This window comes from Acipenser ruthenus, chromosome 19, assembly GCF_902713425.1.
Source record: "Acipenser ruthenus chromosome 19, fAciRut3.2 maternal haplotype, whole genome shotgun sequence".
Classification (NCBI taxonomy): domain Eukaryota; kingdom Metazoa; phylum Chordata; class Actinopteri; order Acipenseriformes; family Acipenseridae; genus Acipenser; species Acipenser ruthenus.
In genome coordinates this window covers 5,149,974-5,166,643 of record NC_081207.1, presented here as the reverse complement: position 1 = coordinate 5,166,643, position 16,670 = coordinate 5,149,974, and the positions used below count along the sequence as shown (strand labels likewise).

Here is a 16,670-nt window from a genome sequence, read left to right as displayed (position 1 = left end):
AGTTCTGGCACTGGAGCTGTCTAACTCTGAGCGTGCGACTAGCCTGCTTGGTGCCTCAACACATTAATGTGCTTCTGTTTGGGACCCTTTGACATTAGATGTTGACTACAGAAGAACATTTTAATGACAAGGTACAGATGTAATTGTTGGATAAGCATTTATGTTAATGTTCCTCTCGAAGGACGGTTATGGATGGGTTTTGTTATGTGAGCGAGCATGCTGGATTTGCCATTTTGACAACAAGACAGATGACCCAATTGAGTTTTTCCCAGTGATAACATTTTAAGAAATACATAGTGAACAGATGAATGTAGAAGACTCAAAGAAGTCTTTCAAAGGTTGCCCTTCATGAGTTTTATAATTACATTTTTGAGAAGGGGGATTGTATGGTTATTTGGTAAGGATTCGTCACAGTTGGGGGGGGGGGGGGGGGGGGGGGAGCCAGAAACGTATTAAAAAAAAAAACCTTCCTCTCCAGATCTCTCCAGACTATGCGTTGAGAGGGATTAATTGAGGTCAGACTTTAATTTGCCATTCCCACTCTCCCAGCATGGGTTAAATGGGTAATAAGAAATGCACAAAACCAAAAAACAAAAAAACGTTCTCCTCATAAAAGGATGCTGATACACTTTATAATGCAAGTACATTAACTGTTCTGCTGCAGCCTTTTTAAAGTTTTACTATTGTGCTTAATACACCACTGTGTTGCATGCATTGAAATTCATTTTCAGCAGTTTAAATGCAATTATTAATGGAACTTTAAATAAAGCAGTACCAATATCTAAAATAAAGAAGTCCACTCTACCCATAATCCTGATCACAAGAGGTTTCCATCATGATTGTTCAGACAGCTGCAGACTACAGCTTTCTTGGACAAATCCTGAACACTACAGATTCAGAAAAATGTAAAAAAAAAAAAAAAAAAAAAAAAAAGGAGATCTGGGGGCTTTAGCGCTGCACTAGGAAATGTTCCAAGAACTAAAAGACTTTGGCAAGACTGCTAAACTCCTGACTCTGAGCCTCTCCTGTCAAGGCTTCAGTCTTGGACACATTGGTGCCTGTCATTCAGATCCCAGCTCCTCCGCTGGTTTACAGCCAGCTACACAAGATGCAGTAACATCAACACTTTCAGTAGACAAGGAGGTGTGAAATAAGGACAGGACTTGTAGGTCAAGGTATTTGGCCAAGCTGTTAATGCGTTTATTATGATGGTGTTGACAGTACTGTACATATGTAAAATAGTAACACTTCAGTTTAGTGATTATATTCTTTGAACATGTTATTAATTAATTATGCTTTTAAAAGTTGGAGTGGATGTAAATACAAGTTTGAAGTTGTTACTGCTATATTTTTCAGGACTTTCGCTTTTTATATACTGTATGAAATGATTGTTTTCAGTTACTTTCCAAAATGCTTTGGCTTTTTTGTCTGTCACAATAGTAGTAACTCAACAGCACTGGCACATGTAGATGTACCTTCTTTCCTTTGCTGTCTTCCACAACAAAATCCTTATGGTCACGGGCACTTTCTTCTGGGTTTATTGTGTGTCTAGGCATTTTTTTTTTTTTTACATTTCACCATAATTTGTAATTTTGTTTCAAATTCTCACTATCTAACTGTAATATATCTTTAAATACTGCAAGCCTTCTACTGTAATTGTAATCTCGTTTGAAGTCTCGCAAGCATTCAGAACGAATCAATGATAGATACGAGTCAGGAAGGAGGGACATTGCCCAACTGCATAGAAAAGTATTTTTTGTTTTTGTTTTTTGAAGTAGTTTGTTTTGGAGAAGCGGTGAAGTCAATGTGAATTGAGTAACCATTTCCAGTGTTTTTCCTGTGTTTATTGGCTAAACACCAATTTCATTTTTTTTTTTGTACCTGGTGTTATATCGATTTTTATCGGTTAAAACCAAAAATCAACCAAAAGCCCTAGCTATAACATATTACATATACCTGATTTATATATATATATATATATATATATATATATATATATATATATATATATATATATATATATAATACAAAAATGCTATTCATCTTTTCAATATTTATGTACTTGCTTAGGATGTCTTAATTTTTGGATTGATTATGGAATTTGATCATTGGTAGAAGACGACAGACCACTGCAATAGTTCAGTTACTTGGCCATAATATCAAGGATCATTAAAGCAGAATTATACATATTGCGAATTTGTCTTTGACAACCCAATAGTATTAAAAACAGTGTTTTTTCCCCACATTAGGTCACTGAAGGGTTGTGGTTTTTCCATAGGCAACAATAACTTACTTACAAGTCTATCGTTAGTTAAGTAATGACTTAAAGCTTTGAGTGTATAAGAAGTCACAATTTTTGGTTGTTTGTAAAGTGATAGGTCTTTGTGGCCACAGGTAGGGACTGGGTTGAAAATATATAATGAACACACAGTGGTTTGCTATGTGAAACAGCATTAATCAAGAAACAGACCAGTAATTGACTTACCCACAGAACTCCAATTTGCTTTGGATAATAATGGATAAGTATTGTATTTAAAGGAAGGATCAAAAGATTCTAAAATCTGTTCATTTCTTTAAAACATGTTTTATAGAAGAAATTAAGGTACCCTGCCAAAATAGCAGGAGTGTAAAATAACACCATGGGCACTTCATGATCTGCTTACAGATTAATATTACAGCACATATAGAAAGCAGGCGTTTATCCTTGGGTAGATTGAGGCCAGTGCCAAACATGCTTGAGAGTGCTGGGCCTCCTCAACCTGTCATCACATCACCAGATTGTCAGTGTGTACAAGTTTTGGCTTATAGGCCAGCATTCCATAATTTCTTCTGCTGTATAATTATGACATTGTGGAGTTATCTAAGCAATGTATGGCAAGACAGGAAGAGACTGGTGTAGATTATAAAACATAAAGAAATAATTATTTCTTTGCCGGTGGTATAATTAAAATCACAGCGTCTGTGTTTTTCTTTCGTGCTCACAAATCCAAATATTTTCCATCAAATCCTGGAAGTCCAACTCTTTTCATTTATTTAATATTCCCTTAAAATCCCTTTTCTTTAAAATTGTATTTTTGCATATAACCATACTGCCCAGTCACTGTCTAAGGGATAACAAGTATCCAGAAAGACCTGCCTTTGCTCAGATATTGGCTATCACAAATCAATTATATGGATTCCACCAGGTTTCAGGAGAGATTCTAGACCATTTTTCCACCACATACAGTTAGCCAATGTTAAGTGCAAGGATGACAGATGACGAAGGTCTAACTTACCTTGTACTACAGGTTTAATGGGGACTGCAAAAAATTCTCAGCTTTAAACAAAATCCACCACCACACTTCAGTTATTGGCCCAACATCTGGTAGTCTCATTGTGAAAGGTATGAGATTTGAGTAAAATGCCACCACAAAGAAAGGTGTTGCATGGGTTTGCTTGGCGAACTGTGATAGAATAGATTTGCAACATTTATTTAGAACAGTACTTATCAGCACTTTCAAAACTAATACAACACATTTCAGATGAGTCATTGACTATATTGCACCTGACACAGAACACTAGAATACTGACTCACAATAAAACTAGTCACCACATCACTCTAGTTTCCTATTCGATTCAAAGCTCTGCTTATAGGTCCTTGGACCTGCTTATCCAGGTGATATTCCCTGACCGCAGTTTTACATCCTTAGGTTGTCCTCAGATTCCAATTTGAATTTGTGTGTTATGTCTTTTCTCTGTGGACAAGTAGAAAATCATAGATGAGACACATTTTATGAGGAGTTGAACCAGTGAATAGGGAGTTTTTAGTCTATATTTATCCACATAAACAAGCATAGCACCACAAACATGCTTTGCATTATTTATTGTTCAGTACAGACTTGGTGATTCTTCTGTATTGTGTAGCAGGCTTACATCATTGGTTCCTTACCTACTAAAGAGTAATCAGAAGACTATTCTGTTAACAGTCTTGCAGCTTTGAAAGATTTTGTTTTAGGCGGGATTTTTGATTTTCTTTTTACATCTTTCAGCTACGGAAACACAGTTGAAGTCTGACTTTAACACATAGGTGACATGTTGTAAAACATTGTGTTATTTTTTTTTCCTTTTCCAGAAGATTGTATTCAGCATTGTTCCGGTAACAGGCAGACTGGAAATAACATATTCACTTCTGTATGCATGGATATCTGTTTAAATTTGACGATGACTTCCACCGTTCACATATGGCATGAAATATTTTACAGTGTATTCCTGCCAAGTCTGTCAGGCTAGATTTCAATCCAGACTGACCAAATACATGTTGATTGGCTGTTTTGACAAAACTGTGTTAAATGTTGGCACAAGATAAGCCAACTGAATTCTATACCTTGTTTTTTAGAGCAAAGCAACATTGGTAAATAAATAATAAAATGTATCTTTATAAAACATACAGGTGCATATGGGTATCAAGCAGTAGTTCAAATACAATATTGCATGATCCAAAATGTTGTTGATTATTTTAATTATAATACTTTATGGTTGTATTATTTCATATTGGTGTTGTCCTGCGTGCTGGTATAAAGATCTTTAGATGATTTTGTTTGATTGTTCATACTTGTACTTGTTTTTACCGTTATTGCGGTTTTGGACTCATTCCATTAAACATTGTGCTAAAATTTTATGAACACTGCTACAAAAAAAACAAAAAAAAACAGTGCTGTTGACAATCAACAGCTCAGTCTCCAAAGACCTTAGAGAAAAAAATGTTAAGAAATATGAAGACGCATTTGAGAACCACCATGCATTTCAAATGGCCCTGAGGGGATCCAACACAGTATGACATAGACTATATTATTTACCAGGTTTTCTCACACTTAGAATGTACTGTATGTCTGTGTTATACGCAGTAGTCATATTAACAGTTACGCCATGTCTGCTGCTATTTTGGTTCACTGATTGATTAGTTGTGACTGACTGAACCTCCATCTCTCACAGGCTTTAGATCATAGGGGCATAACTGACAGACAATACTGTAGCTATCGGAGAGAATGATTCAGAGTCCGGTTTTGATTTCTGAAAAACTCCTGAAATCTATAAGGCCTTTAATAGTGTAATTTGTAGCGGCTGGGCAAATGCTTATTAATCAATATTTGGGGGGGATTTGGGGGCTTTGCTGAAATTATACCTGACCTCTTCTGAAGGACCGAAAGTTCGGGCTCATGCTTTTTCAATATTTGGCCGTTCAATTTAGTGCCTGTGAGAAGCAAGTGCCTGACAGCTCTGCAGACTGGAGTCCTCTGTCTAACGCAGGCATTAAAATGAGTTTTTGTTACGACACGCTTCCTCGCTCCACTGGTCTCCTTTCACATCTGGGATTGGGGATCTGGATGGAAGGGACTGGAATGAAAGACCAGTTTAGCCCAGTTTACACAACATAAAAACAGCAATGAATGGATACTCAGTTATATAACATAATGCACTAAGTGGGGAGTAGTGTTTGAGGTGAAGATAGGGGCAAAAGCTTACACTAGGAGGCACTTTTTTACACAGAGAATTGCGAGGGTCTGGAACCAACTTCCCAGTAATGTTGTTGAAGCTGACACCCTGGGATCCTTTAAGAAGCTGCTTGATGAGATTCTGGGATCAATAAGCTACTAACAACCAAACAAGCAAGATGGGCCGAATGGCCCCCTCTCGTTTGTAAACTTTCTTATGTTCTTATGTTCAGCATAAAAGTATCGCTGTATATTATCTGACTTTTTAAAAATATATATACATAATATATATGCTTATTATGTATTTTTTCATTTAAACAGTGTAACATGTTTAAATAATAGCATTTAAATTGAAGGATCAATTATTTGTAGGTCTGCAAAACATCCCTTTGCATGAGATGTGACTCAATCATATCTATTTAAATATTATTTATACAAGAAAATAACAATCTTAACATATCTACATTTTTCATCTTACGTTATAAAATAAAAAGAATAGTAACGTTAATCTTCATTATCTTTAAATATATGAACTGTAAGACAGAACCTATACCAATAAATCAATCTGCCATTTAAGCTTTTTCTGTCAATCACTTGCCCAGTGGATTTTTTTTTACCTTTTTTTTTTTTTCTTTAACACAGTTCTAACTTCTGATTAACTTCAAAGTCCTGATTGAGTAATGGAGATCAAAGCCCTCGGCAGCTGCTATCACAAGAAGGAGCCTTCCGAACCCCCGCCCTCCGCCCCTGAAGCTTTCTGCAGAACTAATGGGGCTTTGCTACTAGAAAGGAGCAAGCCGTCACTCTGGTCGGACGCCAGGCCGTGGTTGTAAGAGGTTAGTGCTGATAAGGCGATGGCTCAGCAGATTATGTTGTCTTCTTGTCAGCCCCTGCCTTCTGATGCAGTATATCAAAAGGAACAAGGGACAGGGTGCCTGTGAGGAATAAGGAATTTGGACAACTTCCCCACCCTGTCTTAACAGCAACCTCTGTCTAAATTAGTCTGACAGAGGATGGCACTGACAGAAGAACCCCCCTCTTTTAACCTCTTAACCTCCAACCATCTCGACTTTGTTCTCTGTCTACCGGAACCTAGCAACGGCAATAAAATGCCACCAATCCACAAAGCCCTGTGCATCTACAACTTCAAGGGATGCACATAGAAAAGTTAGTGTTTTTTGGGGGTTTTTTTGCAAGTGTAAACCTGTAAATTTTTTCAAATGTCAAAAAAAAAAAAGTGCATGCAAATTAAAGTTTTCATTGCAGTGGTTTTAAAAGGGACAGGTGTGCATTCTTAGAAACAGACAACTCTTGGTGCAGGCCAGAGATAGACATGAGGATTAGATAAGTAAAGGTGTTAAGATGCCAAGGTAGGTAGCTACCTCCTGGAAAGACACTGAAATGCAAGATTAAAACATTAAAAAAAACTTTTTTTTCACCTATGTTCTTCTCCTGTGTGTGAAAAGCATTCACATTATAGAATATCCTAACTATGCCCATCCAACTGCTGTTTTGGAAATAAGTCCATTCCTTTTTCCCTCTTAAATTAGTCTAAATACCCCTGGTCTTTATGCTCTGACATCCTAGACAGATTAACACTAACACTACTTACTGCTCTGGTGATTTAATTTGCCCATTTTCCTGCCTGAGGATTGTCAGATCTCGGAGACATTAACATTGAGACCCATCTAGAACATTAAGGGTGATTCAGCCGACATGCCAGGATAGGTTTGGTAACCTTACAGCTGAATTAAGATATCATGTGTGCTGCTGGGGTGAAGACATGTCCCAATAGTAAACTGAAATATTATTTTACAAAAATACTACTAATAACAAAACAAATAGGAAAAATAACACATGCATTTCGATAAAGCAGTTAGAAAGACCTTGAAATGTTAGTGTTTTGTGTTGCCACAATGGGTTGTAAATATAATGAACTTGAAATATGAAAGATGTTGTTTTGAAGCTGGATCCTATAATTCTTTACTTTGCCAAATGTGACAAGGGGGAGTCATGCCTTTAATGTTTATTTGCAAGACATTAGTAGACAAATCACAATACACTCTGCCCCACAGCTGGCTGAGATAAAGGACTGGCTTCTGCAGTTGTATTTTTTGTCCCAGCCCCAAGGTTGTGATGTGAAAGAGAAGCCAAGAAGACAAATTGAACTCAATAACCTTACATTATACCTATTTAGTTCCTAATGCCAAGTATGCCATTCCATCAGAGCCAGTCCAATATAGACATCAGTCACGCATACTGTACCCTTATCACAAATTTGAACTGGCAAATTATGAATGACAGGATTCTGAACTGGAAGTTGTTTTGCAAACGCCCTCATCAGTGTTAAGGGCAATGATTATTTTATAATTTGATTCCATATTATATAGCCTTTATTGTTCCAACGTGCTGTTAAAAAATGTATTTTATCCGAAGCGAATCACACAGCGAGTGCTCTGAACAGCAAATTAGATTTTCTTTTATCCCAAATGGAAAAATATCAGCAATCAGAAAAACACATGTAAGCACATCACAAGACTAGAAATTTGAACAAGATCAAGAGGTTACATGAGTTTTTTTTTTTTTTCATTTATTGTCTGTGGGGGAGAGGGGGGGGGGGGGGGGTTCTGTGTACAGATCACAAATGGTGATAAATTGAGCCCTTGGAACTCAAGTTGTATTTGACCAAGTACAGTGCCGTTTTAATCAATTGCTTGGTTCAAGATAATGTATTTCCTGTTCTTTTTTAGTTTATTGATAATGGCTCTTCCGTCCGTGCACTTAGATTAACCATGTCCTAATAGCGTCATTAATTTTAAAGCATTTCAATGTGGGTTTAATTAATCATGCCTTAATGTTTGTTGATATTCAGAATTGTGTTTTTTTAGCATAACTACATTGTTATGATTCAATACAAATAAGCGTACATAATACAGAACTGATTAAAAAAATAGGCAAGTTCTACCCTAATAAATTATAAGTCTTTCTTATCATGGTTTTAGTGTGAAACGTTTCAAGGCTAAGCCAATCCTAAAGAAGAAAGAAACTTAACAGATAAAGAAATGGAATCAACACCCAACATTCACCACATCTGAGCATTATGGGAATCAGGAATTACCTGAGATTACGAACAGGCTTTTGGCCAGAAATTTTTGTACCATTTTATTTTTATATTTAATTGTTTTTAGATTTTGTATTCTTCTGATGTGGGTAAGTAGTTCCTTAAAAATATGCCCCCCCCCCCCCCCCCTCCGTTCTCTTTGTGGTGCGTAGGGATATTACTTCAAGTTTCTGGTGATGAGGCTGGTTTTAAAGGATTACACACCAAGGACTCTCAAGATGCATCTAATTAAGGGACTGAGCAGAACTTTCCAATTCCAGTGCACTGAGTTTCAGTCACATTGAATCTTGAATCTGTAGAATAGAGACTAGAGCTTGAGAGGATCCCTAGGCCACCCATTCCAAATGGAAAACATAAAACAATTCTACTCTCAACAATGTCACCTTGTATACATTGGATGGATCAAAACCCATTTTGAAGTGTTTCTACAGAGTACCATTTTATTCCTGACATTTCATTGAGACTGACTTCACAGATTCGGGCTCCAGATGTCTGGAGCAGAACCGTTTTCATTGACAAACCTCAATTTAGTACAAGTGGAAATATTTTTTTTAGTTTGTATATTTATTGTACCTAAATGAAAGAGTCAATCTTGGTAATTAGGCGCAATAAGTATTTCATGATGTATTCCTAACCACATTATATTGTAATGAGGCATGCAGTTACTACTGTTTCTGCTCTTGTGTTTATTTGATTTCTTATTGTAACCAAACTCAGCTGGCTAGTGTTTACAACAGCAGAAAGCAATGAAATTATTTCTAATTAGCTAGAAATAGGTTTGGAAACTGGTATGGAGGAAAGCACACATTTTCTAGCTGTGCCTAAAATATAACCTCTCATTTATTTTCATTACGGCGAGACACAATATAATAGAATGTTTCCTATTAGTACCCGCATGGCGTTTGTGCCAGTCACTGTTTGCAATTATCTCATGTTGTGCTAAGATTTTGATTTTTATATTATTGCTCTGTTACTGACTGTGTCTCTGGGGCCGATATTGTTTCACAGGGTACCCTACTTAGTCCATTTTGGAAGTAAATGTACTATACTTTGCTCTATAATGACCTTTCACTAATACACTACCCCCAAAGTCAGATAACAAAATTACCAGGAGCAATGTACTTTGCTATACATGGCCTTGCTATAGCCACTTAGGCAATTCAAGACTCCTATGTCTCTGGGGATCTACCCCAAGTTTTCACTTTTCCACTTTTCACAGAGATTGCATACCTCAATTTAATGATTTCTGAATTTTCTGCTGTACTCTGAATATAGATTGCTACATCATTCTATCTTATAACAAGCAAGACACTTACAAGTTACAACACCATAGGAAAGTTAAATAATGTACTGTATAATTGACCAAAATGATTAATGCTTTTCCTTTACAGCTTGATCACCATAAATATGCCAGTAATGCATTTACATGATGTCCAGTGGTGTTTCTGGGCATGTAGAGGTTATGAGTTAGCATTTAATGATTGATTCAGATTTTTAAAGCAATGGAGTTCAATTATGTGTATAGGACTCTGCAAAGACAAAACAGAAAAATGGCTTGTCTTTGTGCCTGTGTGTTATACTGGTGAAAGACATGATGGTGTGCTTTGTCCTTATTTGTAAGTAACAAGGTGTATTCCACATTGAACAGTTGGGAAGAGTGAGCATGGCGATGGGTGGTAACTTGCATCATTTTAAGAACGACTCTTTAGATATTTTTCACTTTGGTGTTTGGACATCAATAGTCTAGTAGTTGAAGGCTCACAGGCACCACTGTCTAACATGTAGGAAGACCTGACCTCAAGGAGCACAGTGGGGTTTCTTAGGGTCATCTGGACCTTTTTATAAAGGGCTTTCCTGCCATTCTCACAGAATGATTTCATAACAAATCTCTATCATTACCTTACAAACATACATTGGACATTTGGGAACTTGCGAATGGAAACAGCACTAAAATGTACTAAACTTGATATGCTTGGTGATATGACACAATTCCATTCGATTCTGATGGGCCAATATATTTGTCTCAAGAGATTGGCCTTGCAAACTATCACTCTTCTCGATCCATGACTATATTAGTTCCCAATTGAACGTGCAGTATAACATGTGTCCCCCAAAGGGGAGCATTATGACTTGAGTGTACTTTCTCCCAGCTCCTAAGGCAAAGAAAACACACTGTTGAATTCTTAAATTCTAGAATTAGAAGAAAGGAAGCCGAAGAAATTTTCCAAATTAGGAAAGTCGACTAATTAGCTTTGACAAAGAAAAATAATTCACTTAAAATTGGCGATAGAATTCCGTCTGCAACAGTTTCTTAAAAAAACTGAACTGACTGAAGAATAAACCAGTGCTAATGAAGGAAGGGAAACTAAACTCCATGAGACAGGCACACAAGAAATGAGAGGCACAACACATTATTTCCACTGTGATACCTCTGGGGACCCCGTTCCACATAGGATTACTAGGGTCAGGCTACTGAAATGTATCAAAGCTGGTGTTTGTTTGCGTACATAAAAGTATATGCTTCTTATGCATACAATTTGTATACTCGGTCTGCTCAACTGCTTATCATGGTCTACACATAGTGGCTGGATTGACAGATTTTAAACAACAGATTTAAATAACTCATTTTACGCAAGTGCTTGGGGTTGTACACAAATCAAAATTATTTCTGAGACAATCACCTGCAGGAAGTTAGTTACCTTTACTGTTTTTTCTTGCTGCCACATGAATACATTGAATACTAAAAAACATATGGTATGTCTGTCTAGGGAATGGAAGAGTTACATTGAATGTGATGGAATCAAAAAAATAAACAAAAATCGCCCTTGTAAAATACGCACAGCAGACAGATCAGCTAATGTTTTGAAACTATTACCCTTTGTTTCCTTGATTGTTTCCTCGATCAACGCTGCCATCATTTGTGGAAATTGCCCTCATTTCATGAGATTGAGCAGTCAGGGGAAAAAAAGGAGCCCGAACAAGACACTCTGATAGATGGGGAGCAGAGAGGCGAGAGAGGCTTGTGTAATATGGAGTGTAAAACTAAACCCTGGCACGGAGAGGAAGTGCGTCACATGCCGCAATGGAAGTGTGTTTTGAATAAAATACAAAATAAATGCTCGCCTGGCACTTTTCAGTGATTAGCTGCAGGATCTGTGGGCTTGTTTAAACATGAAACTTCCACTGTGGGAAATCATGGATTGAGAGCACCTGGTTTACAGGTAGGCAATGTATCAGCCCCCAGCCCAACGCTAACTTTTAAGGGTGCATTACAAATCTTCTTCATTGTGCAATTATCAGAAAGGAGAGACAGTAGCAAAATCAGACTCTTTAAGAGTAAGTAGCTTTGAAAGGATTAGCTTTTTTAATATCCCCCTGACTATTTGATCATGTTTACTATCATTCTGCATTCTCCTGGGTTGTTTCTCCAATATTGAGTTATTGCTACTTTTCTGTAAATCTAACTTTGAGCTTGTCAACTCCACCAACTCTGTCTATATACAGTATATGTACAGTAGGACAGGCTAGCAAAAGTTGGAAGCCCCATTGTGACATCATTTGAATGGAATGAGGAAAGCTGTCCAGCCCCTTCACTTCCAGACAAGCTCAAAGCAAGTTCAAGGACAATTAAAGGCAGATTTAGAATTAGTTTTGTAATAAAAAGTAATAAAAAATGACATTTAAAGTAACTTGCTCTTTAACTTTGAAGAGTGGTGCGGTACATTGTTATTATTTTACTTCACATGGTTACTGGGTTCACATGTGGGGGTTTGTGGTCGCCAGGCAGTGCAGTCCTTTCTTTGTTGGCTGCCCCATCTTCCTGCTTGAGATGCTATCCAAACTCAAGCGCAGTCTGGTGTAACAAAGGATCGGGGCTAGGGTCTCGGATGGAGGCGTTTCCAGCTGCATTTAGTTGAACACAAGCTCCATTCTGCCGCCATATAGAGTGCAGTGAAACCTGGGCTAACTCCTACACCTGTCTGGTTTAAACACAGGATCCCAAACTGGTTACACAAAAAAGTACCACCTAACTATTTCAATTCTATAAATTGAGTATAGCCTAGGCACATCTAAATATGTCAAGTTAACGTTTGGTATTTTACCAGGATAAGACATGTACCTCTAAGTATCATATACTGTGATATTAAGGCATTATTTTTTAAATATATTAATGTCTAAAACATGATGCTATAATCACCCTCTCTGTAATTACACCTGTTTCATATCTCATTTTATCTTTAATAACATTCTCATATGCTGGGTTATTTAACTTAAATGAAGGGACCTTTTCAATATAACTTAAGGGGGTGTGGGAAATCCAGCTCACTGTTTACAATCAGTCAGAGATTCACTGAGGTCCACCAAGCCTAGAACTGGTCAATACTAATTAAGTCCATATGCAAATTTAAACCAGCTTGGACCTAAACCTGGACTTGAAACTCTAGACTTGAATGTATCTCTGGCACATGTACTGTAGAAGTGATGTAGCAGCAGTAAGCAGCTTAAGCAGTTTATAAAGGCTGATTTGAGATTCCACACTGGTAGCTGTTCAGTGGGTTGTTCTGGCTCTAGTGCCAGTACAAACTCTCAATGAAAGGTTTCATTTATCATGCATTGTGGTTTCGGAGCTGCGCTGAAGGTACCCAGGCGAGTTCTTTCAATATTTCAGATGTCTATAGGGATTGGCTTGACTTAGGAAACGAAACCCTCCAAGTTTTAATTTACTGTTCCGACTGACTTGTGTTAGTTCAAAACATGATTTATAGCTTGTCAGAAAATATATCACAGTTTTTTTTCTGCTTTTTCTGTCTGTCTTCGCCTTTATACAAGTCATAACGTATCTGTGGTTTAAAAAAAAAAACAATAAGGTAAAGTGTAATAAAATATAATACATAAATCAGCTCCAACATTAACATTTTAATGCAGAATTCAGATTTTCAATTTTGTGCTTGCTTTTATCCAGTTTCAATTCTGTTTAAGATGCGGGTGAAATACTGCAGCCTATGAGGTGAAAGCCTGAAAAAATCTAAATTTCTTCATTTAAAATGGAATGTATCTTGGATTCTATCCGTTCGTGAGATGAGATGAGGTTAAAAGCTCTATAGCCATGAATGCAGAGGACTCCAGATCTTTTGCAGTGGTTAAAGCGCTCTGTTGCGGTGTGTGAGGTTGCCGGTTCATGCCCAGACTCTGCCCCTGTGACACGTAGCTGCAGATAATGGTGGCTAAACTTCCAATCCCAGTTCCCAGAATCCCAATGTCAATGATCTGACACCCTGATACCTAAGGCTGTATTCAGGAAGCATGCAGTCCTATGAACATACTAGAAAAGAACAATCAGAGAAAGAGAAAGGGGTCAAGTTTTCTCAGCCTTGTTCGTCAAAAAGTCTCATTTTAGCTGCCGGCCAGTATTGGCAAACCCAGCTGTCTCCAAGTGCTCTATGTTTCTGTTCATTTTAGTGTTCAAGGAATGCAAAACAATGTACAATACAAACCATGCTATGTTATAACTTATGAAGTGAGACATGTCAGAGCCATATGCCAACTGGAGTGTGTGTGGTTTTTCGTCTTGTTACGAAAGTCATTTTATTTTTAACTGGATGTTTTCAAAAGAGATTTACCATTATTTTCCATTCCCCGTCCCCCAAAAAAAGAAAATGCTGAACATTTGCGTTTAATCTCCGTGTCTATATTGTCTTTTATAAACACACATAACCTGTCAAATTAAATACCTCTTCAACCCTGTCTTTTCGGAAAATGTTATGAATCATAAAGTTGAGTTTGGAACATTTATCTTGTGCAGTAAGTATGACTTGGTAGATGATTGCTTTTGAAATGGCAACCTATCCCATCTTTCTACTTGAATTAACCCCAAGGTTTGTCTAGACCTATTTTAGAAAATAAGACCCGCTTTGTGGTCTAAACAAAGCAATATATTTAAGGTTCTTAGAATAAGCCATTGTGTGAGTTATCCTGCCTGTGAGTGCTAGAGCTGGCTGAGTTCTTAACTGGCCACTAGAGGGATAGAGACCCTACGCAGACACTAAAGCATATTCTCCTTGACACCTGGCAAAACCGAGATCAAGGTGGTATACAGACCATTGATTTTTATACCTATGAGTATTTGGGCACTAAAAAATTATAATAGAGGGCCAGCTTTAATGCAGGAGTTGTCATCTAGTCCCGGACAGGTAGCCACATCAATCATGTATACTTTAGACAATGCAATATACTTGTGTATATAGTCTGTATGTTCACATGTACGCGCATCACCTTAACTAGGCGAGAATTTAATGTGGAAAAAAGTCTGTCGGCCTAAATGTGGAAAAGGTTTGTTCGTGCAGTGATGTCAGTGCATTTCTGTAACTTGTGGGGAAAGTGTAACCACACTAATTAATGCAGCAAACCTCAGCCTTTTTTTACGCTTTTCGGTGTCTAATTGGGTTTAATTCAATTGGACAATGGGCATGGCCCTTGGCAGTGCCTCTGTTTTGATGCTTGGCACCTGTCGCTCCCGCCACTCTGAAACACATGATAGCAATTATGTTTGCCTAAGAAAATTAAGAAGTTGCCCTGCGTTTCCTAGTGCATAATTCCATCTGTTACCTAATAGAACAAACAGGAAAGGATTTTATATAACATTCAGACTACTGAGCAGATGTGTAAGAATTATAGACTTAAGATATACAAAACTCTCTGCCCTTGATAATGCAGTGTGGTTATTTGATCAAAAGTCAGAAGTTCTGAAATAAAATAAATAAATACGTAACAATAAATAAGTCTGCTATAATACTACTAGTTCGCTTTGAAAAACATGGTGGGAATGTTGGCTAGTTGAGCTCTATCATGGTTTTAAAATGTAATCACGTGTGTGTGTATGTGTGTGTATATATATATACTGTATATACTGTATATATATATATATATATATATATATAGTAGACACAATTATTCAAATGCTTCTCGTGACACACATTTTGTTTTGGGTAGCTGGGGTAAATTGTATATTATTTTATGTTTTATAAATATAAGCATACATTAAGTACTGAATGCTTTGGAAAATGTATTTACATCCTTTCGCTTTTAGTGCTAATTAAATATATACCACCCACCCCACCCCTGGAATAAGAAACCCACCACAGATAGTACTGCAGGAGCCATGGTGTGGCACAGAAACCGCCAATGTCTGGTGCCATTAGAGCGACCAGCCTGACTGCACGCGAGAATACCCCACAAACCATTGGTTACTGATGCAATGTTCGGTCACTACTGATGACGATGCGCATGATAACCACACTGAGGAATCTCCCATTGAAAAGAACAGTGAGTCACTGTCAGCATGGAAAAAACATTAACCTCTCCAGAGGCTGGGCTCTTCCGGACACCAGTCATGGCTGTTCTGTCAGCCTCGCTCAATTCCTACCCACAGTATCTACCAACCAAAGCAAAGTGTGTTCCTGCAGCAGTCATGGTCTGTTCCAGCACTGGTCCCCTGTTCACTGGACAGGAGCAATGTCTACAAAGAGTCAAATAGTATTGTGCTGGAGTGGTTTTGTATTTGCGTGGTTTATATGGATTTTGCTGGAATCTGTAGCAGTCAGTCTGGTGAACTTAGCCTGCCCTCTGTAGGGAGATGCAGTTGCAGAGGTGCTGATCAGGGGATAGACTAAGAGTTTAAATAGCAATGTTTGAAGATTGGAAGGGGGCGGAACCCTTACTTCTGCCCCCTGAACAACATTACGGTCACAATAAAAGTCCATAAACTAATTCTTGCTCTGTAATTAATCTGTACATAACTTTGGAGTGGTAGATGAAAGCGGCTTTGAATTACATTTTATTTTTGTTACAGGCAGACTGTAAGGGTGTCATAAAAACATTTAAAATGTTTATTAAATCATGTATTTAAAAAAAAAAAAAAGCCTTATCTAAGATGGAGCAGGGAGGTTTTGAGCTGTGCACTGCAATAATATGTCAAATCAAATATATTTGAAATAAATAAATAAATAAATGCTCAATAATTAAATACTTTTAAAATGTTTTTTCACCTGGTGTTTTTGCATTTCTGGTGATCTAAGGGA

General features: G+C 37.4%; 1 long non-coding RNA gene across 1 annotated transcript in view; it reads left to right on the top strand.

Moving 5' to 3' along the window:
- Positions 1–1,040: 1,040 nt before the first annotated feature.
- LOC131698740 (uncharacterized) overlaps positions 1,041–16,670 on the top strand; it is an 88,364-nt gene continuing 72,734 nt past the window's right edge. The window contains exons 1-2 of the long non-coding RNA XR_009307751.1: positions 1,041–1,175; positions 6,114–6,307. This is a non-coding gene — a long non-coding RNA (uncharacterized LOC131698740). The remainder of the gene's footprint in view (positions 1,176–6,113; positions 6,308–16,670) is intronic.